Genomic DNA, 27500 nt, shown 5'->3' with positions numbered 1-27500 from the left:
TGGTCTCCGTTTTCTGTGACTGTGTGTTCTTGTTTGTCTGTGAGTTCGTCAGTACGAGTATTCGTTCTACTCTTTTTTTTTTTCTTTTTTTGTTCGTGTATGTTTGTTATGTCCGTACTGTCTGTCCTTATCACGTCCGTCCGTTCCCTATCTCCCTATCCTCTCCCTCCGTGTCCATGGGCTTATGTTCTGTTCTTTATTCCTCTTTCTTCTTTCTTTCTTCTTATTATTTTGCCTTCCTTTTCTATGGTTTTCTTCTTCTGTTTTCCTTCTCTTATTTTCTAATTTAGTTTGTCTTATTATTTCGTTCTTCTTCTCTAGTTTTCTCATTTCGTTTTTCTTTTCTTGTTCCATCTACATTTTCATTTAGATTGGCCAATCTCTACCCTTCCGTGTTGTGGTGGTGATGGTGGCGGTGATGGTAATAATTGCTCTTCTTTTGTATTCATTGATGATGGTGGTGGTGAAGATAGACGGATATAATACACACGTTGTTTGTCTTTTGTTTGTGGTGAAACTGTGAGGATGTTGTGCATGATTGGCTCTGCTCTGTCTGTGTCGCCCCGTGATTGTGTGTGTGTGTGTGTGTGTGTGTGTGTGTGTGTGTGTGTGTGTGTGTGTGTGTGTGGATGTTGTGAAGGAGTAGGTTATGAGAAGTGTAATAGTGAGTGATGGTTTGTGTGATGGTGATGACTGTGAGTGCTGGTGGTGATGGTGGTAGTACTGGTGGTGATGGTGGTAGTGCTGGTGGTGATGGTGGTAATGCTGGTGGTGATAGTTTTATTTATTTTTCTTTCTTTCTTTCTTTTCTCCTTCTTTTTCTCCTCTTCTTCTTCTTTCTTTCTTTCTTTCTTTTCTTTCTATACATTATTATATCTATTAGCAACATCTATGGTGGTGATGGTGGTGGTCGTGGTTGTGGTTGTGGTGGTGGTGATGATGGTGGTGATGTGCTAGATAGAGGTAGATACAGATATGGTGGTAATGTTGATAAAGGTAATGGTCTCTCTCTCTCTCTCTCTCTCTCTCTCTCTCTCTCTCTCTCTCTCTCTCTCTCTCTCTCTCTCTCTCTCTCTCTCTCTCTCTCTCTCTCTCTCTCTCTCTCTCTCTCTCTCTCTCTCTCTCTCTCATGAACTATTTAATCGGATTCCACGTGTTGCCGCGCGTCTGGTACAGCCACTAAACAGACTGCATCTTTGACTCTTCCTTTGAAGTAGCAATAGGAGGAGGAGGAGGAGGAGGAGGAGGAGGAGGAGGAGGAGGAGGAGGAGGAGGAGGAGGATGGAGAGAAGATGGAACATATTTTTTTTCCTTGCAGTTCTTTCATCTCTGTACCTCTTTCATTCCTGCATCTCTCTCTCTCTCTCTCTCTCTCTCTCTCTCTCTCTCTCTCTCTCTCTCTCTCTCTCTCTCTCTCTCTCTCTCCCAACGTAATGATTCTCGTATATTTTTTCCCTCGTTTTCTCTTTCCTTAGTCTTGTCATTTATTTCTTTTCCTCCTACTCCCTCTCTCTCTCTCTCTCTCTCTCTCTCTCTCTCTCTCTCCCCCCCCCTCTCTCTCTCTCTCTCTCTCTCTCTCTCTCTCTCTCTCTCTCTCTCTCTACATCACCCTTTCCATTCCTTACATTATTTTCCTCCTCTTCCTCCTCTTCTCTTCCTCCTCCTTCTCCTCCTTTTCCTCCTCCTCCTCCTCCTCCTCCTCCTCCTCCTCCTCCTCCTCCTCCTCCTCCTCCTTCTCTTCATCCTTCATCCCACGTACTTGCAACCCTTCTCTCCCTCATCTCCCTCTCCCTCTCTCTCTCTCTCTCTCCCTGGTTTTCCACCGTGGATGAATGACATTACTCCGTCAATTCCGTCGTGAAAATTGGTTTAGTCTCGGCACATCAAGCGACACACGATCCAGGTCTTGTATTTCATTGCATTTATTTGCGCCATGGAAACAGGACAGCTAGCGGAGGGAAAATGAGCGAATGTGTGCAGTGCGTGTTTCTGGTGAGAGTTTTAAAATTAGTGGCTGTTTTTCTTATTTTTTTGTGTTGGGGAGGGTAGGGAGTTGTGGAGTTGCTTGTTGGGGTGTTGTGGTGCTTGGGTGGTGTGTGGTGTTGGGGTCCGGTGGTGTGGTGTTGTGATGCGGGAAGTTGCAATGTGGTCTTGTGGTGTGGTGGTGCTGGAAGGCTTAATGTGATGTTATAGTGTGATAATGTGGTGGTGTGGTGAGCAACGACCTCCTTCACCACCACCACCACCACCACCACCACCACCACCACCACCCACCGCCATCACCGCCACCACCACCAGAGGATTGAAAATATTGCTCTGTATCGGTCAAGCAAGGAATTTCATCTTGTTTTTACGGTTATTTTTATTCGTCCTGTCCTTTCGTTCTCTCCCTCTCCCCCTCTTCCTTCCCCATGACCTGTTCCTTCCCCTCACCCTTTCTCCTTTCTCCCTTATTGCCTTCCTCTCTCTTCCTTTCCCCTTACTGTCTACCCTTCCCTCTCTCTCCTTCCCCTTCCTGCACTTTCCCTCAGTACCCTCCCACATTAACCTCCCTTCTCCCTCCCTCTCCCCGCCTCATCTAACACTTCCTCCCTCTCTTTCTCCCCTCATCGTACTGTACTTTCCCCTCACCCACTCCACCACTCTCCCCCTCTTCCGTCTTACTCTTCACGGCCTATCACCCACCCCCAGTTACCCATTCCTCCCCTTGTTTCCCCTCTGTTTCCCCTCACTCCCTGCAGCGCTCTCCCTCCCTCAGCTTCCCTCTCTCCCTCGGCCGGCGACCTCCCGTCTGATTTATCGACACAATCAGCGGGAATGCCATAAAAGGTATTGATTTTTCCCTGACGGAGGCAAGACGTGTAGAGAGAGAGAGAGAGAGAGAGAGAGAGAAGAGAGAGAGGAGAGAGAGAGAGAGAGAGAGAGAGAGAGAGAGAGAGAGAGAGAGAGAGAGAGAGAGAGAGAGAGAGAGAGATGCTTATTTTTAGCTCCTGTTAATATCATCATTTTTCCTTTTTCTTCTTTTCCTTCTTCATTTTCCTCTCCTTTCTTGCCCATGTTCCTTTTCGTGTTCTGCATTTTTCTGCTCTTGTCCTCATTCCTTTTCTATCTTGCTCTTTTGGTATGCTTGTTCTTGTAATCCTCCTCCTCCTCCTCCTCCTCCTCCTGTTGCTTCTATCGTTAGTGCAGGATACTTAAACAAACCACCTAGTCAGGACCTCAGTGCACGTTCCTGTTTCTTTTCCTTTTGTATTCCTCTGTATTCCTTTGTATTCCTCCTCCTCCTTCTCCTCCTTCTGATCCCTAAGCCTCACCTGGCAGCCCTGACCTTCCCTACCTTCCACGCCAGGTAGGTAGCAGGTAGAGTGTTGCCCCCCCGCAGGTCACACTCCGCCAGGCCGCCATGAAAGTTTGATGTGGAGGGTGGCAAGGGAAGCGCAGCGGTGATGGTGGTGGTGGTGGTGGCGGTGGTGGTGGTGATGGTGGTAGCGGTGGTGGGGAATGTATAGATGCGGTGGAGGGCTGCATGTTTGTGTGTTTGTGGTTTTGTGGTGTGTGGGTGTTGGTGGTGGTGGTGGAGAATGTGTGTGATAATAGTGGTGATGATAGTAGTGGTGATGGAAGTGCAGTGTTGTGTTTTAAGAAGGTGTGGTGTTGGTGAGGACGTGACGGTGGTGATGATGATAGTGGTGGTGGTGATAATGGAGTCTGAACTACGTTGGTAATGATGATGATGATGATGATGATGATGATGATGATAAGGAGGTGGACGAGAATGGAAAGCGAAAAGAGATGATGAAACAGCTCACTTTTACACTTCTCTCATAAACACGTACCTATGTAGCTTAACAAATTAAACTAACCCCACGCTCTTTACTTCCACGTCCATTCAAACAATTCAATAGTGATCTGAATACCAAAGATGAAAATAACATCATTTTTTTTTGCCTTTACAACCAGCCAACAATTCATAAGAACATAAGAGAAGTGTTGTTAATGTCAGCAACGAACGACCAGAAAGGGTTAACAGTGCCGGGGAGAGAGAGAGAGAGAGAGAGAGAGAGAGAGAGAGAGAGAGAGAGAGAGAGAGAGAGAGAGAGAGAGAGAGAAGGAGGGGAAGCACTATCAACACCACCAGCACCACCAGCAGGAGTCTTTAAAACAAGCTAGGGAGGAAGGGAAGGAAGGGCCTCCCGCACCATCACCACCACCAGCACCACCACCAGCAGGAGGTATAACGGTGCCGCAGGGAAATTAGGGACCGAATATCCACCTCCTTACGCCGCGCCTTCCAGGAAATAAATGTTGTACACTGTGGGAAAGAAATGCTGAGGGAAATTACTCAAGAGAGGGGAAAAAAAGGGGGAAAATTGTACACATATTAAAGTAAAATTTTACGACGATATTTTTTATTGCGAGAGAGAGAGAGAGAGAGAGAGAGAGAGAGAGAGAGAGAGAGAGAGAGAGAGAGAGAGAGAGAGAGAGAGAGAGAGAGAGAGAGAGCGCCACACACAGACAAACAGACAAACAAACAGAGAAACAAACAGACAGACAGGCAAACAAACAAACAAACAAACAAACAGACGAAGTAATATATTTTTTAACAGACTAAAACTTTTCCAATTAAACTTTGCATGGTTAATTAACAAGCTAAGTAGATAAAAAAAAAAAGAATATATATAAAGGAAAAAATCTTGGGACAATTTTCTACCTTGCGAAGTTAATGAAGAAAAGGAAAAAAAAAAAGGTGTTAACGTAATTTTCAGACTTTCCTGCTTTAAACTTTGCGTGTTTTAATGCTTCTTGGGAGGCAATTTTCCTAGAGCTGTAAAGAGGAGGAGGAAGAGGAGGAGGAGGAGGAGGAGGAGGAGAAGAAGAAGAAGGGAGCGAGAAGAAGTAGCGGTACGGGGAGGCTAAAAAAAAATGGCAATAGGAAAGAAGAAGAGAACGAGGAGGAGGAGGAGGAGGAGGAGGAGGAGGAGGGAGGGTATGAAAGAGGAAAAGGAGGAGGGAAGTAGAGTATAGGGACAGGAGGAGGAGGAGGAAGAGGAGGAGCAGTGAGGGTATGGAAGAGGGGAAGGATGAAGAGGAGGAGGAGGAGAAGGAAGAAAAGGACGAGAGGGAGAAAGAAGAGAAGTGAGGAAGGGTATAGGAAGAGAAGACAATGAGGGGAGGAGGAGGAGGAGGAGGAGGAGGAGGAGGAGGAGGAGGAGGAGGAGGGGGAAAGAAGAGGGGAAAGAGAGGGAGAAGCTGCTGGGTACATTGTGTAGGTGTAACTAATATGCAGTTTTTACAGGTGTAGGTGTGTGTGTGTGTGTGTGTGTGTGTGTGTGTGTGTGTGTGTGTGTGTGTGTGTGTGTGTGTTCCCATCCTTCCAGTAAATATAATAGATTTTCACTCCCACTCTTTTTCTCCATTTTCTCTCTCTCTCTCTCTCTCTCTCTCTCTCTCTCTCTCTCTCTCTCTCTCTCTCTCTCTCTCTCTCTCTCTCCCCCCTCCTCCTCCTCCTCCTCCCTCGCATTTCCCTCTTCTTAAGCTCCCTCTCATTGTTCCTTCATCGTTTTTAATTTTCTCCCCCTCTGTTATCGCCCTTCTCCTTGTCTTTCTTGTCGCTCTCTTTTATCTCTCTTTCTCTCTCCTTTCTTTCTTTCCCTCTTTGTTTTTCTTTTATTCTTTCTCTTTAATATTCATCTCAGAGCTCAACTTTTAATGTTTTTGTGATTTTAACTTTCCTTTTGTTTATTTTCATGTCTGTCTTTAATTATCTTGTTTTGTCTGTCTGTGTGTCTGTCTTTCTGTCCGTCTCTCTCTCTCTCTCTCTCTCTCTCTCTCTCTCTCTCTCTCTCTCTCTCTCTCTCTCTCTCTCTCTCAGGACAGAGGGTTGGTGGCGCTGCTGAGATAAGAAATAATGCCTCGTGATTACACCAATTCCTGGGAGAGAGAGGGAGAGTGGAGAGAGGGAGGGAGGGAGGGGGAGGGAGAGAGGGAGAGAGGGAGAGGGAAGGAAGGGAGGAAGGAAAAGATAGAAAGAGGGTAAGAGGTAATTAGAAGGGAGGGAAGACAATTGACAATGGAAAGGAAGGAGCTACACACACACACACACACACACACACACACACACACACACACACACACACTAGCCATCTTTAGTCATTATAGATCACAGTATATCGAAAGTTTATGGTAGCAAAAAATATAATCACGCTAGACTATTGAAAAACTAACAGAAATATTAATAGCCAGTTATTGTTGATAGATTAGAAATGGACAACAAATACTAATAGCTAGTTGTTAGTGATAGCGTGCATTGTTGTTGTTATAGCACCGAGGAGCCGTTGACTTTCATCGTTTAAGTGTGAGCGTTAGGTCTATTCTCTTCTATTCTGGTCAGTTTTATTTTATACTGGTCACTCAAGGCACATACTGAATAAAATAGAGTTCTTGGAGAATCGTAAGGTTGTCAGTGCACTAAATTCCTCTCTCAATAATGTGGGTCGTGTTTCATTACCCTTCTCACTCAGACCGCGTCCTCGAGTCACGGCTACTCAGGGGGCGCCAATGAGCGGGGCAGTTGTTATGGTAATCGTGTTTACAAGTGCAGAGTTATACTGGCCAACCTCCTCTCCTCATTCCCTTAGCTTGCCCCCGCGGAGCACACACACACACACACACACACACACACACACACACACACACACACACACACACACACACACACACACACACACACACACAACCAAGCTGAGTGTGAAATCTTCGAACCCTGGACTCTACATGCTAAAGTCCATCCCTTGATCACAACGCCAACACATTACAGGGGAGGTGAGGTGGTGAGCTGAATGGGAGGGGGGGGAGCATTCGTCTTTAGTGCTTTACATGTTTTACTTCAGATAGTCTAGCTTATCGCAAACAACCTCGTAAGAACCAAGAGGTCTGTCGGTGCTTGTTCTTCCCTTGTGTTCCTTTGTGTTGTGCCGTGTGAGGCGAGAATTGCTCTTTCGTACCACAACAAGCCACAAGAACACACACGGATGGCCTACTTTCAGCTTTGTCCATCACTCATAATATGTCCAGGAGATGCCCAAGTGCCCGAGTGATTCATGTCAAGGAGACCCACATCCCGCGGCCCTCACTCACCCACTCACCCACTCACTCACTCACTCACTCACGCAACTCGCACACGCCACCCACTTACCGCCGCTGACAGACCCGACAGTTTAATTCACCCCGTCACTGAACTCGCCTCGGTGCCGCCAGCCACTCACTCACTCACTCAGACGGGAAGCAAAAGCAAGCACCGCACTCAGCTGTCCTTCCCAACAGTCTCCTCCACAGCTTTAGCCATACTAAACTCAGGACTCTCTAAACACGCAATCCTACCTTAGACTCCCCATCCCAGGCCCCACCACACTCATTTGATATCTCTTCACATTCCACCACATGCAGGACTCTCCAACACAGGCCTCACCACACTCAGCTGTCTCTTCACATTCCACCACAAGGAGGACCCCCCCAACACAGCTCCCACCACAGTCACTTCAGGACTCCCCACTCACACTCCAAACAGTCCCCTACCACATCGACTCGTCTATTAGCCACACTTTGCTACACTTAAGACTTCCCACTACAACCCCTACCACACTGAGCTCAAGATCCTACCACACTTTCACCACATAGCCTTGACTTCTGCCACACTCAAGTCCCCTCCCTCTATAATTCTTACCCCATAACCCGTACCTATCACCTCCATTACCCCAGTATCCTCTCATCATAGCATGGTTGAAAGAGGAGGTGTCGCGAGCATTGAGTCCACGGTTAGTCATACCTCAGAGGCTGCGGGGTCACGAGGAATATTACAGTCAATAAGGATCCATCAAGGGTGATTAAAGGGTGATTAACTTCCTCGGTTCAAAGTCATTAGTTTAATAGAATTCTGAATATCAATGAAGTAATTTTCGGGGTTTCCAGACTGAGTTTTTTTTTTTTTTTTTTTTTGCGGAGAGAGAGAAGAGGGTGCATTAACAATTAGTGGAGAAAAGAAACAGAAGACGGCACATGCTAGATATTCTTTTCCCCATAATCCTATACAACCTTTCAGACGCTTATTTCCAAGTACTCCTGTAGCCTATAAAATACAACAGATATCTTTAATTCGCTCTTTACTCTACGTATCTGTCCATGCAAGCTTTATTGCTTACACTGATGCGACTGTTACTAAAATGCGACCATAGCAGTTTAAAAGGGTTAACTTGCAAATACACACGTAACAAAATCCTTCATAACAACTAACCTAACCTAACCTAACCTAACCTAACCTAAGCTAACCTAACCTAACCTAACCTAAGCTGACCTAACCTAACCTAACCTAACCTAACCTAACCTAATCTAAGCTGACCTAAGCTACTACCTAACCTAACCTAACCTAACTTAACCTAAGCTAACCTAACCTAACCTAAGCTAACCTAACCTAACCTAACCTAACCTAACCTAACCTAATCTAAGCTGACCTAAGCTAACCTAACCTAACCTAACCTAACCTAACCTAAGCTGACCTAACCTAACCTAACCTAAACTAAGCTAATCTAACCAACTAAAACACTCGGCCATGATGAAATGACCACCTGTGCTTTTGATAACGAAGATGCTCATGACAGTGACTAACGAACGACCTTGAGAGGCAGGCGTAAGGGGAGGGTGGGGGAGGAGAGGGGGGCGTGTCCTTCATGACTCACTCTATCACCCACCCATCACCCATCACCCCAAGGCCCACTCACGCACACCAAACAAAACGCTCTGATGGGTGTTAAGGGGGGTGGAGGTGAGGCAAGCAAGGTTGGGGGGGAGGGTTCACGTGACAAAGTTGACGTCATGAGCAGGTGTGACTCACCCAGGTAACCCAAGACTGCCTTTGCAACACTCAGCGGGTGAGGAAGAGCCATGGGGGGTCGTTGCTGTGTGTGTGTGTGTGTGTGTGTGTGTGTGTATGTGTGTGTGTGTGTGTGTATATGTGTGTGTGTGTGTGCGGTCACTGGACTCACCTGGGCGTGTCGGGAAGGGTGCAGCAGACAGATAGGTGCGCTGGTATCTGGAACGCGCTCTCTCTCTCTCTCTCTCTCTCGTCTCTCTCTCTCTTCTCTCTCTCTCTCTCTCTCTCTCTCTCTCTCGTCTCTCTCTCTCTCTCTGTCTCTCTCTCTCTTTTCCTCTCTCTCTCACTCTCTCTCTCTCTCTCCTCTTCCTCTCTCTCTCTCCTCTCTTCCTCTCGTCTCTCTCTCTTCTCTCTCTCACTCTCTCTCTTCTCTCTCTCTCTCTCTCTCTCTCTCTCTCTCTCTCTCTCTCACACGCTATCGACACACACAATACACTGCATGCCATCACTCTACGCTCACGCTCCCTCCCTCTCCCTCCCCTGCACCTCTCCCTCTCCACAGTGACTCACTCCGGGAAACAACGCGGGGAGGCAAAATACTCGTACAAAACGTGACCTTGGTGTGTGCTGTACTTCGGGGAGCTATTATTATATCTTATGCAGAGCTCTGTTTTACCGCCAGTGTAATTTTTAGCGCATGAATGAGAAGACTGGCAAGGACGTGACGGGAGGGAGGGAGGGGGAGGGAGAGAGCGAGAGGAGGAGCTCCTTAGTTACGTAGGCGAGGAGTGGGCGGGATAAGGAGCAGTGGGAGAGGAAGGAATGAGGAGAAGGGAGATGGAAAGAGTGGAGGAGGGCGGAATAAGGAGCACGAGGAGAGAGGGAGGGAAGGGGAGAGTGGGAGTGGGGGAGGGAGGGGAGGGTGAGAGAGGATTCCCGTAAATAGTAAAGGAAAGGTTTGCTCGAGTGACTCACAAAGGACATCATTTCGTCATCCCTCCAGCCTTCCAGCCCTCCCACAGCCCTCCACCTCTTCCTCCAACCTTCCAGCCCTTCATCCAGCTCTCCCACAGAACTCCAGCTCTTCCTCCAGCCCTCCAGTCCTTTCTGCAGCCCTCCAGCCCTTTCTGCAGCCCTCCCACAGGCCTCCAGCTCTTCCTTCAGCCCTCCAGCCCTCCAACCCTTTCTGCAGCCCTCCAGCTCCTCCTCCAGCCCTTTCTCCAGTCCTCCCACAACCATCCAGCCCTTCCTCCAGTACTCCCGCAACCTTCCAGCCCTCCAGCACTCCAACCCTCCAGCGTTCCTTTGACGTGAATTTATCGCATCTCCCCGGCATACGCTTGGCGGGACGCTGTTGGGGGCGGCAGCATTCCCCCACGGGCGGTTCTTCAGGCGAGGAGGCAGCTGGTTGGCCGACGCCGTTTCCATGACTACACGCACGTCGCCAAAACACCACTGTCGCCTGCTGCCTCCGCCTCGCCTCGCCTCGCCTCGCCTCGCCGCTGCCGGGGGGGACAAAGGGAAGCCATCCTCAGCGCGTAATGCCTCTGTTTCTCAGCGCGTGTGTACAGGGCCGTATTTGGAAAACGCTTTGCTCTCTCACTTCACCACGACTATTTCCCAAGACCACAGAGATGAGCAGGCGGGTTCTCAAGAGTGCTCCTCCTGTTAATAATGTAGGAATCTTGTTCATCTGTCACTAGAACCCGTAAAAACATCCTTGAATCACTTGTATCACTTCAACTATAGAGTCCTGTGAATGTATAGTGGAGGTGTGGCGCAGTTTTTTTTTTTTTTTCGGAATTTGATCCTGTTTCTCTCTCTCTCTCTCTCTCTCTCTCTCTCTCTCTCTCTCTCTCTCTCTCTCTCTCTCTCTCTCTCTCTCTCTCTCTCTCTCTCTTTCGTGCCGCCCGGCCTTCCTCCTGCGCTTCCTCTACGTGTGTGTGTGCGTGTGTTAATGTTGATGCAGTGTCCCCTTCCCCCCGCAGTGAGGCAATTATGGCTCCCCGTCAGTACTGCTGTTATGGCTCCTCCTCCCTTGGCTCTATGCGGCGGTCCTCTACTGCTGCTGTTTCTGCTAATGCCTGTCTTGCTTTCGTCCGTATTCTGAAGCACCTTTGCGTCGCACCTCCACTTATGTCAAGAGACTGTGTAGTTGAAGCGACACTGGTTTTTAAAGGGTGTTTTTTTTTTTTATGGTTCTAGTGACAGACTAACAAGATTTTTACATTATTAACAGGGAGAAACGCTCTTGAGAATCCGGCTTATCATTTATGTGGTCTTTGAAAGTGGTCGTGGTGAAAGAGCAAAGCATTTATGAATACTGGCCTTTCTGTTTCTCTCCCCTAGTCCCTTTTCCCCTCACTGCCTCCCCTTCTCCCCTCCTCCTGCCGTGCCGCAACATTACATTGCGTTCCGCGTCAGGACATCTCTCATGCTGCGTCTCTCGTTACTCCCGCGAGGTGCTGAGTGGAAGTGTAACATAACACACCCTGCCGCCTCCTCCTCCTCCTCCTCCTCCGCGCTCGCACACACCTACACACCTGCACCCTTAATCTCTTCTGCACACACACCTGACTCCATTTCCTCTCCACACTTCCTCGTCTCGCTCGCTTCGCCCACACACCTGTACCTTTGAAAATCTTGTGCATACATTCATGACCTCACTTTTCCCTCATGCCTGCTTACATATCTTCATACCTACGCATCTTTTACACATGTCAGACTCACACCCATGCATCCACGCACCTGTTCTCATCACACCTGTCCTTGAACACTAATCTTACTTTTAAATTACCTTCCCTGTACATGCACACACCTACTTCTACACCTGCCCCTCTCACACACCTATCCCCCCCTCCCCTTCCACCAACAGACACCTCTCCTTATTCACCCCGGCAACGCACACATACCTCCCCAAACATGCACCTTTCTACATATACTCTCCCCACAACACACACCTTACCCTATTCACTCGCCCCCCCAACACACGCAGACACACACTTACCAAAACATTTCCCTACCCGAGTCACATTCTCTGATGGTTAATAATCCAAGCCAGCACACGCCGTTCCCTGCAGCGGACCTCGTGGGGTTAAAAAAGGGGGGAAGGTGAATATTTCAACGGAAACCTCGAGGCTTTCCTGTACCCACAAGAGAGGCAGGGTCGCGTTAGGGGCTGGCTGTATGGAGGGCGGGCGGCGGCGGCGGCGGACGTGACGGGCTGCTGTGGGAAGGACCGGAGGCTTGAGGGGAACGTGGAGGTGGAGAGGGAACGTGTTAGATTGGACTGTGAGAAGAAGGAATGAAGGGAAAGAGTGGGAGAAAGAGAAAAGTAAGAAAGGAAAGGTGTTGAAAAGGTGTGGTGATGGGATTGACAGACGAAAGAATGAGGGGAAAAAGTGGGAAGTGAAGATGGAGATGGACAGTGCAGTAAGGATAGAGGAAGGAGAGGAAATCGGAGAGGAAGGGGGACACGAAGACAGAAGGGAAGACTGAACGAAAGAAGTTTAAGGAGAAGAAAACAACGAGGAATGAAACGAAGAAAGAAAAAAGATTGAGGGACGTGGAATCTAAGAGGAAAAAGGAAACCGGTGTAAGATTAATAGAGGAAAAACAAAGAAAATGGACACGAAGAAAGAGCAAACTTGAGAAAGGCTAAGGAGGAGAGGAAAAACAGAGGGAAAGAGAAACAAATAGAAAAAAAAAGGAAACTAAAAGAAAAGTCGGGGAGGAGGAAAACAAAGGAAAAGGGAAGCGGAGTGGAAATAAGAGAGGAATAAGGGCGGCAGGAAGGGAACGAGTGTAGATGGCCTTGGATGGCAGGCACACGTAACACCTGGGCGGGGATGCACGTGTAATGACTCCTTGACTCACCTGGCGGCCCTTTGTGGCGGTGGAAAGGAGGAGGAGGAGGAGGGGGGAGGAGGAGGAGGAGGAGGAGGAAGAGGAGGAGGAGGAGGAGTGAGTTATAGTGGAAGGTGTGAATGTATGGAAGCCTTTGTAAGGGAAGAGGAAAGGTTGTTAAAGGAAGGAGGTAAAATATTAGCTTGAAATTTAGAAGCTAAGAGGAAAAGATCAAGATTATTTTGTGTAAGGGATTTCATTCAGCAACAGACTTCCTTACTGCACTCCACTTACTGTAGAATTAGAGGATAACTACAGCACATGTTAAGAGGTGTAATTAACTTCTACTATTATCACTTGGGGGGTGGAGAGTATATAGTGTTTGCTGGTATAGTAATGTGTTGTGTGTGTAGTGAGGATGGAGGTACAGAGTAGAGTGTAGGGGGCTAGTGGTGACGTGGAAGCTTGGGGAAAGGGGAGTGAAGAGGGGACGTGGCGGTGGTGGTGTGTGGGTATGGATCGAACACGTGGAGTGGCGGTGGTGCAGGTGGAGCAGGTGGCCAGGTGGAGTGTTAATGAGGTTCACAATCATGCGACAGTCACATCAGGGCAGGCCAGGTGGGTGAATCATGCAGGGGGAGGGAGTAGGGGCGGGAGGGGTGGGGGCGGAGGGACGAGGTTGGGTTCCGGTCCCGGGGCATCTTGGTGACCCGGGGCGGGGCGAGTCAGCGGGGGCGGAGGGGAGGGAAGGAGGGGCGCCGCCGCTGCCGCCACAGGAAAGACGCGGCCCGTGACACCAGCTGCTCGGGTTTTTGTCGTCGTCATTATACCCTCAGGTCGTCCTCGCCAACCCGTGCCCCTCCTTCCTCCCTCCTCCTCCCCTTCTCTCCTCCACTTCCTTCATCCATTCCTTTTTCTCCACTCCAATCTCATCCATTCCTTTTTCTCCACTCCAATCTCCGTTTTCTATCCATCTTTGTTTTGCTTCTTAACTTTCCCACTTATCCTCTCCAGTTTCGTGCTTCTCCCACCTCCCTCCTCCTCCTCCTCCTTCTCCTCCACTTCCTACCTCCACCCATTACATTTCCTCCGTCATTCTCTCATTCCTGTCTTTCTGTGCCCCTTCTTTCTCTTCCTCCTCCTACTCCTTCTTCGTCCCTCCACATTCCTTTATCCACTCACTGTTCTCCTCCCTCCTTCATTTCTATCTCTTATTCTTCTGTCTTTCTTTGTTTTACTTCTTAACTCAATGGCATTCCTTCTTTCCTTCCCTTCCTCTTTCTTTTCTTGACTTTTTTTTCCCCATAATTTGTCCTTCCTGACTCCTACCATCTCTCTCTCTCTCTCTCTCTCTCTCTCTCTCTCTCTCTCTCTCTCTCTCTCTCTCTCTCTCTCTCTCTCTCTCTCTCTCTCTCTCTCTCTCTCTCTCTCTCTCTCTCTCTCCTCTCTCTCTCTCTCTCACTCTCTCACTCTCTTTCATGCTTTTAAGTAAATGAACACCCAGGGACTTAAAGCAATAGGTTCAAGGAAGATAAATATAGATGCTAAAGAGGCAAAGACCAGTCTGAAATAAGGGTACTGGAACAGACTTAGCGGGCAGGTGTTGGAATGAGGTTAGGTTAAAGTTAGGTTAGGTTAGGTTAGGTTGGGTTAGGTTAGGTTAGATAATGTTAGGTTAGGTTAGGTTAGGTTAGGTTATGATTGGTTTGCTTATTTTGGTCTAGTTAGGTTAGGTTAGGTTAATGTTAAGTTAGGGTAGGTGTGTTTAGGTTAGGTTAGGTGAATTTAGTTTGGTTTAGTTTAGTGTGGTTTAGGTTAGGTTAGGTTAGGTTAGGTTAGGTTAGGTTTGATTAGGTTAGGTAAAGGGTAAGTCAGGTAAGTATTGGTTAGGTTAGGTTTGAGTTAGGCCATGTTAGGTTAGGTTAGGTTAGGTTAGGTTAGGTTAGGTTAGGTTAAGTTAGGTCATGTTAAGTTAGGCTAGGTTAGGTTAGGTTAAGTTAGGTCAGGTTAGGTTAGGTTAAGTTAGGTCATGTTAGGTTAGGTTAGGTTTAAGTTAGATCATGTTAGGTTAGGTTAGGTTAAGTTAGGTCATGTTAGGTTAGGTTATGGTTAGGTTAAGTTAATAGATGCAAATGAGAGACGGTAGTGAGGCAAAGGAGATGTCTTGCTTAACCTCGACTGACTTTCTGTAAACTCCTTATGTTCTTACCCCGTATCATCTCTCTCTCTCTCTCTCTCTCTCTCTCTCTCTCTCTCTCTCTGTCCCTCTCCCCTCCCCTCCTTCTTCTTCACTTCCTTTCATCCCTGTCATGTTTTTTACTTTCATCTTTCTTTGTGCTTCTAGTCCTTTTAATGTGCACGGATTTTTTATGCTATCTTGTTCACTGCAAACACGCACACACACACACACACACACACACACACACACACACACACACACACACACACACACACACACACACACACACACACACACACACACACACACACACACACACACACACACACACACACACACACACACACACACACACACGAGCTAGTTACTGTGACATCAGGCAGAAGGTTAGACAGAGAAATCTTTCCTACCCTTCTTGAGACCGTCCATAAGAAGACAAGAGACGGGGAGACAGGTAGATTGGAGAAGGAGGAGGAGGAGGAGGAGGAGGAGGGGAGGAGGAGGAGGAGGAGGAGGTACAACACACGAGAGCTGAGGTGGAAGGGTCGGGAGTTTAATGCCACAAGAAGTCTTCGTAATTACGCTTTTGTTGTCTTCTAGGTTAAATGAGATGCGTATGGAACTGAGGAACCAAACCCGTGGCTCCTCCTCCTCCTCCTCTTCCTCCTCCTCCTCCTCCTTCTTCTTCGATCCCTTGTTAAACTTTTCTTTATTCTTTTCTTCTTTTCTCTTCTTTTTGTTTTGAGCCTCTTCTTGGTGCTTTCGCTTCTTATTTTTACTTCTTCGTCCTCCTTCTCTTTCTTCTCTGCCTCTTCCTCCTCCTCTTCATCCTTCTTCCATTCGCTCTCTTCTGCTTTTTTAATTTTTTCTTCCTTTTTATCTTTTCTTTTACGTTCTCCTCCTCCTCCTCTTCCTCCTCCTCTTCATTCTCTTCCTCCTCCTCCTCCTCCTCCTGCTTCTCTCATCTTCTGTTTTTATATCATTAATTTTCTCTTCTTTCCCTTCCTCCTTCTCCTGCTGGTATTCCCATCTCTTCTTCCTTTTTCTTCTTTCCTTCCTTCTTCCCTTTTCTCCTCCCCTTCCTTTGTCTTCCTTCTTTATTTTCCTTTTTTGCTGCTTTTACCATCTTCTTTTTTCTTCTTCTTTACTCTTCCTCCTTCTCCCTCCTTACCTCCTGTTGTCAGTCAGTTTCCTTTTTCCTTTTTCCCTTCTCTTTCTGTTTCTCCATTCCTTTATTTCCCTTTTTTTCTCCACTTCTTTCCCTCCTCCTCCTCCTCCTTCTCCTCCTCCTCTTGTTCTATTTCCTGTTGCTGCTATTTCTTTCTTTTTTTCTTATAATTTTCCCTTCTCCTCCTTCTTCTCCCGCCCCTTATTTTCTTTTTTTCCTCCTCTTTCCCTCCTCCAGCTCCTTTTCCTCCTCGTGCTTCCTTAGGTATCCCCCCTTCCTTCTGTTTCTCCCGTCCCTTCTTTCCCCTTTCCTCCACTTCTTTCCTCTTTCCTCCACTTCTTTCTCTCCTCCTCCTCCTCCAGCCTCTCGTCTTATCTCTCCGCCTCGACGGGTGCTTGCCAGGAGTGACGGATTCTCGAGGGCGCCAGACACACCCCCTTCATGAGCGTGACGGGGGCGGGGCGGGGCGGGGCGTGGGGCGGTGTGAGGCGAGAGAGAGAGAGAGAGAGAGAGAGAGAGAGAGAGAGAGAGAGAGAGAGAGAGAGAGAGAGAGAGAGAGAGAGAGAGAGAGAGAGAGGTGGTCAAGAAGGAGGAGGAGAAGAAGAAAGTGTAGGTGGGAATGAGGAGGAGTAGGAAAAGTGTGAGGGATAGGAATGAGGAGGAGGAGGAGTTGGAGGAGAAGGAGGAGGAGGAGGAGGAGGAGGAATGAGGAGGAGGAGGAGGAGTTGAAAAAAGAGGAGGTAGGGAAGATTACGGTTGATATGTCTGACACTTGACCTCTTCCTCCTCCTCCTCGTCCTCTTCCTCCTCCTCTTCCTCCTCCTCTTCCTCCTGTTCCTCTTTCTCCTTTCTGTCTCTCTCTCTATTCCTTCCCTTTCTCCTCCTCTTCATGCTTTCTATCTTCAGCCTTATTCAATCTTCCTTTATTTATCAAGTAGTAGGTGAGTCTATGTTCTCCCCTCCCCCCTTTGATCTGTGCTGCACTGTGCTGTAATGCTGTGGTGTCTTGTATTGCGGTGCGTTGTGGTGTGCTGTGATGTCATGGGCTGCGATGTGGTACGGTGTGTATATTGTGGTGATGTTGTGGCGTGGTGTGGTGTGGTGTAGTGTGGTATTATGCAAGAGAAGGCCTGTCAAATATATTAAGAGAAATAAAAAAAAAAAAGGTTCGCAGAGCTTGGTATGATGTGCTGTGGTGCTGTGTTCTGTGGTGTGCTGCGATGAACTGTGTCGTGCTGTAATGTGGTGAAGCTCAGCCTGGTGTGGAGGCGGGACGGTGCGTTGTACTGTGGTGTAACGTGCTGTACCTTGCTGTGATGTCCTTTAATGTGGTGTTGTGTGCTGTGATGTCATGTGGTGTACTGTGGTTAGGTATGAAGTGGTGGTGTGGTGGAGCGGTGTGTAGCTGGATTATCGACACCACCACCACCACCACCACCACCACCAGGGAGTCAGAGGTCGGTCCTTTCTTTGTTACCGCTGCGCATTCCTTCCGAGTTTCCACCGCCCGCCGCTGCTTTTCTTCGCTTTCTTCCTGCCCAGTGACTCGCCAATCAGGGGGAAGAGTTCTCGCCGCGTCTTGTTATTCTTTGGCGTTGTTGTAGCTTATTATAGAGGGCGAGATGTGTGGAGGGGGGAGGAGAAGGAGGAGGAGGAGGAGGAGAGGGAGTGGTGGTGGTGGTGGATGAGTTAGTGGAGGAGAAGGAGGAAGAGGAGGAGGATAAAATGAATATAAGAGGAAAATAAAACTAAAATTAAGTGAGATGATGCAAAATATACCAACAAATACAAACAACAACAACAACAACAACAACAACAACAACAACAACAATCAAACAAACAAAACAACAACAAACTATGATAACAAGGTGAAGGTAGTACTGGTGGAAGAGGAGGAGGAGAAGGAGGAAGAGGAAGAGGAGGTGTAGGTGGAGTAGGAGTAGGAGGAGAAGGAAGAGGAGGAGGAGGAGGAGGAGGAGGAGGAGGAGGAGGAGGATGTGAAAGAGAAGGTCGTCGATAACCACCACCACCGCCACCACCACCACCACCACCACCACCCCTGCAACACCTCACTACCATCGCTACTTTTTTCACACCTCAGCAGCTTCCCCGGGCAACCCACCACCCGCGGCGCAGACCACCCGTGGAACGCTGAAGAGGGGGAGGAGAGAGGGAGAGGGAAGAGAAGGGGAAAGGGGGAAGAGGGAGGGAGAGGGGAAGAGAAGCGAGAAGGGATGATCTAAAGGTGGAAGGGAAGGGAAGAAGGGAAGAGCTTAGGGATTAGAACAGGGGGACAGTGACACATGATCCAAGGTACACATGTATGGTGAAGGTATGCTGAAGGTATGGTAAGCTATGGAGGTACAATGAAGGTACAGTAAAGGTATGGTGGAGGTATGGTGTTCTAATCCCCTTCCCTCTTCTTTCCCCAGGTGAGTGATGCAGTGCTGGCTTCTTGGTGAGGAAAAGTGACTGTGTCCGTGAATCGAGCCCCGTGCTGGATGTGGATGTGCTGACAGGTGAGCCTCTGGGCAGGTAGATAGGCGGGCAAGAAGACAGGTGGACAGGTAGACAGGTAGACAGACAGAAAAACAGGTGGAAAGATAGGAAGATAGATAGCTAGATCGGCATATATACAGATAAATAAGCAGATAGGTAGACAGGTAAAGGGGTAAATAGATGAACAGGTGGACAGATAGACAGATGGATGCACAGATGGACAGATAGGTAGACAGATGGTAAGGTAGAAAGATGAACAAATAAACAAACATACAGATGGACAGACAGACAGATAGACAGGGAGATAGAAAGATGGACAGGCGAGTGGAAAGGTAGAAAAGTTAAGATGTAGAGAGGCGATGAGGTAAAAAGATGAACAAATAAACAGGTAGACAGATGGACAGACAAAACAGAAAGAAAAGTACGGAGAGGTAGAAAGGAAAGGAGAAAGGGTTAAAAACAAACAAACAAACAAACATATAAATAGACCAGTGAATAGATAAACAGAAAACCAAAACAAACAAATACGGATAAGTGAGAAGAAAAACAGAAAAACAGAGAGAGAGAGAGAGAGAGAGAGAGAGAGAGAGAGAGAGAGAGAGAGAGTGTTCGACTCTTGACCAGCAGGGGCACAGGAAACGCAGGTAACAGTGCAGGTGTTTATTCACAGAAGGTGTGAACAGAAGGCTGGAGGTAGGTGATCTCCCGGCGCCAGGCCGCGCACTTCCACTTAACACGTATGACTGAAGCCTAGCTCGTTCACTCATACATGTATTCATGCCTCACACAAGTCTCGCTCATTCACTCGTTCACACAACTAGCTAACAACCACACACCTCCCCCGAGACATAAGGAAGATTCCTTATCTTTGTTATGGCTACCGTAACACATGAAACAAAGTTACAATGATTGAAGTACAGAAAACACGGTACATATACACAAAACAAACACAGCGTACAATGAACACGTACGACTAATCGTAGGTGCTACGGTGCCACCGCACCTGCAGTCGTCTCGGCTCCCTACGCTGTCGGCTGCTTCGACGCTCTGGTTGCTCTCGGCCACGGTGTACCCCGTTACCCTGATGCTCCGGGCTGCCGGGATGGTGGTGTTCCTCGTGACCCTGATGCTGAAGCGCTGCACCGCCAAGAGCGGTGTGCTGCTCGACAGGAAGGGGAGCAAGAGGTCTGTGTGGGCGTAGGTGTCTTCTATTACGCCACATCACGCGACCGCTGCCCATCTTGATGAGGTAGTCTCTCCTTCGCCCAACAGCCACGATGACACCCAGGCGATCCCAGAGGCCTGTCGTGTGATCTTGAACGTCGACGTGGCCACCGAGGTGCAGGAGAGGGAAGAGTACGGGCGGACGCGTCGTGGCGAAGTTTCGCTTTCTTCCTCAGTCGCTCTGCCTTGGCGTCGCACTCATCAGCAGCGCGCTGCCACTGCTGAGCGTATGAGCGATGATGAGCCGGGACACAGGACCTCATAGGATGACCGAAGAGGACTTGTGCTGGTGATCGCCCTTCCGCCCTCGGAGTGTTGCGCAGTTCCAGCAACCCGCGAGCGAACGCATCCTCGTCCAGGTGTCCCTGCTGTGTGGTCGTGAGGATCAGCTTCTTCACGGACTTGACCGCTGCCTCGGCGTGACCATTGGAGCGTGGATAATGAGGTGAAGATACACGATGCTCCACCCCCATCGAGCCAGGAAGCGCCGTACCGATGAAGAAGTGAACTGCGGTCCACCGTCAGTCCTCAGGAGAACAGGCACGCCCGTGTCGGCGAACACACCCCGAAGGACACGAACGAGCTGATCAGCCGATGCTGGACGTGAGCATGCAGACACGTGAGGCCACCCAGACAAGCGATCTACATACACGAGGTATGTACGGCCTGCTGCGTGGAAGTAGTCTGCAGAAACTGACTCAAACACCCTGCTGGGTGTGTCCGTGTCCTGCCAGAGAGGTTCGTTGGCTTGGCTTGGTAGGAGTGGACGGCATAGTGAGCATCCAGAAACGACGTTCTCAACGTCTCTGTCCATACCAGGCCAGTACACCGTTTGTCGGGCCCGTCGCTTGGTGCGCTCCATCCCCTGATGACTGTCATGGAGTCGCTCTAGTGTTTCTCGGCGGAGGCTGTGAGGAATAAGAAGCCTCGGCCCGTAAACCACCAGGTCGTCGTCTACGGCCAGCAGACTGCGCACCGGCCAGTACGTACGCAAGCGGTGATCGAGGTCGTGGCAATGATCGGGAAGCCCTCGATGATGACGTTCTTGAGCAAGCAGTACTCCCCCGTCTCTTGCTGCTGCGGCACGTACATTTCCACAGTCTGATCCTGGAGTGGTGCTAAGCGGACGCCGTCCTCATTGGTGGCAGATAACGCTGAGATGACCGCTGAGTGGAGAGGGTCGAGGTCACCAGAAGTAGCAGCATCCTCTTCCTCCACTGGGTCCTGTACTGGAGCACGTGAGAGGGCGTCGGGCACACAGTGTGTCGATCCCTTTTGCCAGCTTGCTGTGAAAGAATACTGAGCAAGCTTCTCCCTCATGCGCTGCAGCCGCAGGTTCTCTATTTCTCCCAACAACTTGCTATTGAGGAGAGGTATCAGCAGGCGGTGGTCGAGCACTAGATCGAAGTGAGGGAGTCCTTTCAGGTAGGTGCCACATTTCCTGACTGCCCAGACGATTGCAGCCATTTCCAACTCTATTACTGCATAGCGGCTCTCTGTGTCTGTAACAAATCTTGACCCGCATTGCACCATCTTCCACTGGTCACTGTGCTTCTGCAGGAGAACGAATCCAAATCCGTGCATCCTTGAGGCGTCAGTCTGTAGCATCGTTGGTAATGATGGGTCGAAGTATGCCAAGACAGGTGGGCTGACGAGACACTGTTTCACCTTCTCAAACGCCTCTTCATGGTTAGGAGACCAGCACCAACTGTTCTTCGGGCGTAAGAGATCTCTGAGGGGTTGTGCAGCTGCAGCCACAGCAGGAGAAAAGCTTCCAAGCTGGTTTGTAAGACCCATGAATGATCGTAAGTCGGTGATGTGCTGTGGTCGTGGGAAGTCAGAGATTGCCTTAACTTTCTTTGAGTCTGTCGTGTAGCCTTGTCCAGAAACAGAGTAACCACAGTAATCTACCACTCTTTCCGCGAATGTAAACTTCTGTGGGTTGAGAGTGATGCCGTGCTGGTCACACCGCCGCACAATCTGAATGACATGGGCTAAGTGCGCACTGTAGGTGGAGTCATAGGCCAGGATGTCGTCCACGATCTTGATGGTGTTAGGTATGTCGCCGAGAGCTTGGTCTCCTCGACGGTTATACTCGTCTCCAGACGAGACGAGACCCATAACCGCTCGCCGAAACTTGTACCGACCCCAAGGTGTTATGAAGCAGGTTAAATCCTGGTCTTCTTCTCTAATGGGGACTTGAAAATACCCCATCTTGGCATCAAGAGTGGTGAACCAAACTGCTCCGGTCCCGATCGAGGCGATGGCGTCATGAGGTGAGCGCACTGGATACACGGGCCTCTTCACGTAACGGTTGAGTCGTGTCAGGTCAACACACAGCCTTACACCAGATGTCTTTTTTGGGACAGGCACAATGGGGTGGCACCATGCCGTAGGGTAGTCCACACTCTCGATGATTCCCTTGTTAAGCAGCTCTTCCAACTGGCTCTTAATTTCTTCACGCCAATTGTAAGGGATTGTACGAGATGCTGTTACGGCGAAGGGTCGAGCGTCGTCTGTCAACTCGATGGCCATGGATCCACCAGCCATTGCACGTAAACCTTCCTTTGCTTCGAAGACGCTGGGAAAGGCCTTGATCACAGCAGCAGCGTGCCCCGCACGCTGCTGTGGCGTTGGGTCGTAGGAATGAGGCCAGCTGATCACTTCTGTGGGCGTAGATAGAGGTGGCTGCGAGGCGGTCGGGTACTTGATGGAGCTGTTGCCGGTGTGCTGTTCTTCCCTGCGTAGCGGTCGGATTTGAGCCGGAAAATCTTCGGGGAGGATTCCGAGAGCGATGGAATCGTACCAGCTAAGCAGCGCCCCCTTCACCTCCTTCACCACGCTCACAACAGTCTCAGCTTCCCTGTCGCCCAGTTGCAAGTGCGACGAGAAAGTTCCTACACAGGTGAGGGGGTGATTACCGGCAGCATAAAGTCCATCACCATCAGCGGGCGCCAAGCTGGAGGGCGGGATTCCAAGGGTGTTGCCGTGTCGAGGCCAATAACGGTCGTTTCGGCCCCAGAGTCAGGAGTCCACGTAATCTTGTCTCTTCCAGCGGGATGTGTGGCGGTAATGAGCACCTGGGGCGCAGGTCGTGCCGTCACCGTCTTTGTGTATACGCCTGATAAGAGCTGGTATACACTGGCACTGGCTCCCGCCTCGGGCCTGCACCGCGATGAGGAGAGACAGTTGAGGAACTCCTCGAAGCTCCTCGTCGTTTCCTCACTGTCTGCTGACATACACTCGCAAAATGCCCTCTTTTCCCGCAGTTACGACACACTTTATCTATTGCCTGGCATCCTTTTGTCACTGCGACAATCTTTGCCACAACGATAACAGCCCGTGGGGCTTGAGCCCCCGAAACTGCCCTTCCTGTAGTTCGAGACAGCGTTCACACCATGGCTCGAAGAGTGAGAGCCGCCCCTTAGTACTGCACTACACTGGTTAGCGCTCTCTGATGCTCTGCAAATATCTATGGCGTTTTCAAGGGTGAGTTTCTTGTTTTCCAGCATGCGTTTCAGAGCCACTTCGTCTCGTGTCCCAACGACAATTCTGTCACGCAGCTGATGGTTTATGCACTGGTCGCAAAAGTCACAGAAATTGGCGATTTCCTTTACAGCACATAAAAAGTCGTCAAAACCTTCTTGCGTTTCTTGCACGCGGGAGTAGAAGTCTCTTCTATCCATGATGATGTTGCGCTGGCTTCGCAGGTACTCACACATTGCATCGAGGATGGTTCTTAACTCCGCGTCTCTCGGTAAGCTTATCCCGTAGCGAAGTGTACGGGTCCACTCGTCGTCTAGGACAGCAGCGAGTGCCGCCCTCTGCTCAGCCAGGGAGAGACAGTCTATCCTGGCGAGGGTTACGTATCCTTCAAACTTATGGCGCCACGTGTCGAACTCACGTAAAGATGCTGACGCCGTTAAGTGAGGAATGATGGTGGCGGACGTCGGGAACCTCGCGCCCTGGGTAGACGTGCTGCGGGCTGTGGTTTCGCCTTCATTGCTCGCCGTGGTGCGACTGGGAGCTTGTGTCCCCACTCTCTCCAGCAGCTGGGTTAAACGCTCCTCGCGAGCCTGACTCTGCTCCGACTGTCGCGCTAGCAGAGCCTGACTCTGCTCCGACTGTCGCGCTAGCAGGAGCAGCCAGCGCCTCCAACTGCTTCTCCATTCTGCGCCGTACCCACTGCAGCCTTGTCCTGATCCTACTCACTGCGCCATGTCTCGACTCTTGACCAGCAGGGGCACAGGAAACGCAGGTAACAGTGCAGGTGTTTATTCACAGAAGGTGTGAACAGAAGGCTGGAGGTAGGTGATCTCCCGGCGCCAGGCCGCGCACTTCCACTTAACACGTATGACTGAAGCCTAGCTCGTTCACTCATACATGTATTCATGCCTCACACAAGTCTCGCTCATTCACTCGTTCACACAACTAGCTAACAACCACACAGAGAGAGAGAGAGAGAGAGAGAGAGAGAGAGAGAGAGAGAAACATGCATCTCATCGACCTTGGACAGAAGCACCAGGTATACAAATGCAATGGGCAGGGTAAGGCTGGCGACTGCTATGAATGACTCACTCCTGCTGGGTATTGAGTCCCGTAATGAGGTGGAGGAGGTGGAGGAGGTGGAGAAGGTGGAGGAAGGGAGGGAGGCGTCTGAGTTCCGGCCTCCTTGCAACCTGTGGAGCTGCAACGTTGCCAAATTGCACCAAACAAGTCCTGAGGTCGCCCGTTCCAGCAGCTTAAAAGTTCCTACAGTCCCCTTATCCCAGTCTTGTTCCAGCCTTGCCCCAGCTTTGTCCCAGCCTCGTCCCAGCCTCCACCCCCTCACCCCAGGGACGGAGGGTGTGTGGGTGTCTCTGGGGTGCAGGGGGAGGCTCTATGGGCGATGGGGTGAGGGGGTGGGAGGGGATAGGGTCTCTTGAGGCGATCTTTCTTGAACGCTATTAAAGGGGAGAGAGTCTTGCTGGTGACCGTCTGCTTCCCTCGCTTCCCCTGCCTCCCTCTCTTTCCCCTCTCTTTTTCTTCTCTCTTCCCTCGCGTCTTATCTCTCTTGCGTATCTCTCCTCCTCCTCCTCCTCCTCCTCCCACAGTATGAATTTAATGTAGTTTCTTTTCTTTTCTTTCTTTTCTTTCTCCTTTTTTTTGCTGCTTTCTTTCTTTCCTTGTGTTTTCTTTCCCTTTTGCGTATTTTTTTTTCTCCTTCTCCTCCAGCAAACTATACTTTATACAGTTTGCAAAGTTTACACCTTTTGTTTTTCTTCTTCCTTCTTCAGTCACTCTCGCGTCTTTCTTCGTTTTTTTTATTTTCCTTTCTCCTTCCTCTCTTTTATCTCGTACTCTTTCCCTGTTATTATCAATTTTATACAGTTTTTCACCTTTACTCCTCCATATATATGTGTGTGTGTGTGTGTGTGTGTGTGTGTGTGTGTGTGCATGTGTATGTTTACGTGGGCGTCTCATTATAGGTCTTTCATTACGAGTATAAACAAACGTTCCTGTTGTATTCTGCTCAGGTTAATTGACGCCCACCTGTGCAGTAGCCCCTCATACCTTTACCTGTGCAGAGAGAGAGAGAGAGAGAGAGAGAGAGAGAGAGAGAGAGAGAGAGAGAGAGAGAGAGAGAGAGAGAGAGAGAGAACGTGAGCTTATAATGGATGCCTGCACTGGTGGAATGAATGAGAGAGAGAGAGAGAGAGAGAGAGAGAGAGAGAGAGAGAGAGAGAGAGAGAGAGAGAGAGAGAGAGAGAGAGAGAGAGAGAGAAAACACAAAGCCTTCCCAGAAACAGAACGAAAGTAGTGTTGTACAAAATAGATCCGTGTGTGTGTGTGTGTGTGTGTGCGTGAGTGAATGAGACTTGCCAGGAGCGAATCCAGAGGGCACTGGGGAAGGGAAGGGGGTGGGAGACGCGAGCACCAATCAGAGTCCTGGAAACACAATTCTTAGGCTTAGTATCAACACATGCGAGGACTCTTGGCCAATCAGAGGACAGCGTAGGGCACTCAAGGAGCCAATGGGGAGAGAGTGTGGGGAGAGGGAGGGGAGAGAGAGAGAGAGAGGGAGAGGGGATGTAGGACACTTACGGAGAGAGGTGCTACGAATAATTGAGTGACAGAGAGAGAGAGAGAGAGAGAGAGAGAGAGAGAGAGAGAGAGAGAGAGAGAGAGAGAGAGAGTAAAAATGGTCGAGCGACATCAATACACACACACACACACACACACACACACACACACACACACACACACACACACACACACACACACACGCGAGATCAATACGCGACCACTCCGTAATATCGCAACTCAGATAATCTCCACTTGTTTCTCTCTCTCTCTCTCTCTCTCTCTCTCTCTCTCTCTCTCTCTCTCTCTCTCTCTCTCTCTCTCTCTCTCTCTCTCTCTCTCTCCTTGACAGCGCGTGAGTCATGCTTTGGGCGTAGGGAAGCAGGAGGAGGAGAAGGAGGAGGAGGAGGACACCAGTAGAGGAAAGTCCCGTGGCGTGTGATACCCTTATTGGCACTAACTCACTGGCACTGTCCCCTGGCACTAAATCCTGGCACTGCATTTTGGCACTGAGCGTGACACCAAATGACGCTCCTTGGCATGACCATATGGCACTTCCTGGCACTATTTGGCACCCTTCTTTGCGTGCTATGCTTTGAGGGATGTGCAGGGCAGGGGAAGGAAGGGGCGTGGGGGAAGGCAGGGTGCAGGGCAGGATGCAGGGCTGTGGAGAATGTAGCGTAGATAATAGAAGCTATGATAATTGGTGTGTGTGTAATTATGATCATGTCAACGTGTGTGTGTGTGTGTGTGTGTGTGTGTGTGTGTTCGTGGTGCAGGCTGGGGTAGGAAGAAAGGTGGGGGGAGTGGAAATTAATTTGTAGTTTCTTGGCTTTCTAATCTATGTACTGGTTATCTGTTATTGTTGTTGTTGTTGTTGTTGTTGTTGTTGTTGTTGTTGTTGTTGTTGTTGTTGTTTTTGTTATAGTTGTTGTTGTTGGTGGTGGTGGTGGTGGTGGTGGTGCTGGTGGTGGTAATAGTGTTGTTGTTGTTGTTGTTGTTGTTGTTATTATTATTATTGGTGGTAGTAGTAGTAGTAGTAGAAGTAGTAGTAGTAGTAGTTGTTGTACTAGTAGTAATAGTAATAACGTGTTGTTGCTGCCGCTACTACTACTACTACTACTACTACTACTACTACTACTACTACTACTACTACTACTACTACTACTACTACTACTACTACTACTACCACTACTACTGTCATCGTTGTTGTCGTCGTCGTCGTTGTCTCGGCTGTTACGTGCTGCAAGTCCCAAGCTGCAGTATGAATGGCTGAGTGTGTTGCTAATTTTACCACAGGAAGTTTAAAGTTTTATCGTAAAGTTTGGCAGCGTATTTTCTTTCATTTTTCATTATTTCCTTTTCCTTTCCTCTTTTCCTTGCTGCCTCTACGTAGCCTCAGCGTGTTGTGGCATTACTATTCATGGGAGTTTGAGAGAGAGAGAGAGAGAGAGAGAGAGAGAGAGAGAGAGAGAGAGAGAGAGAGAGAGAGAGAGAGAGAGAGAGAGAGAGAGAGAGAGAATAATTTAAGTTTCTTGCAAGTGTAAGTCTGTGGACACTAAAATTAGGTGAACTTCTGCTCCTCACTCAATTGCGTGTGTGCGTGTCTGCGTGTGTGCGTGTGTGCGTGTTGTGCCCCCTTCCTTCCCCCCATC

At 49.3% G+C, this 27500-nt stretch overlaps 1 long non-coding RNA gene across 1 annotated transcript in view; it reads left to right on the top strand.

The window, feature by feature from the left end:
- The window catches only part of LOC135103041 (uncharacterized), a 104472-nt gene that overhangs the window by 58186 nt on the left and 18786 nt on the right, over positions 1-27500 (top strand). The window contains exon 2 of the long non-coding RNA XR_010269894.1: positions 18492-18578. This is a non-coding gene — a long non-coding RNA (uncharacterized LOC135103041). The remainder of the gene's footprint in view (positions 1-18491; positions 18579-27500) is intronic.

This window comes from Scylla paramamosain, chromosome 8 (assembly GCF_035594125.1).
Source record: "Scylla paramamosain isolate STU-SP2022 chromosome 8, ASM3559412v1, whole genome shotgun sequence".
Classification (NCBI taxonomy): Eukaryota; Metazoa; Arthropoda; class Malacostraca; order Decapoda; family Portunidae; genus Scylla; species Scylla paramamosain.
The sequence above is the reverse complement of the archived record's forward strand: the minus strand, read 5'-3'. Positions and strand labels throughout refer to the sequence as shown.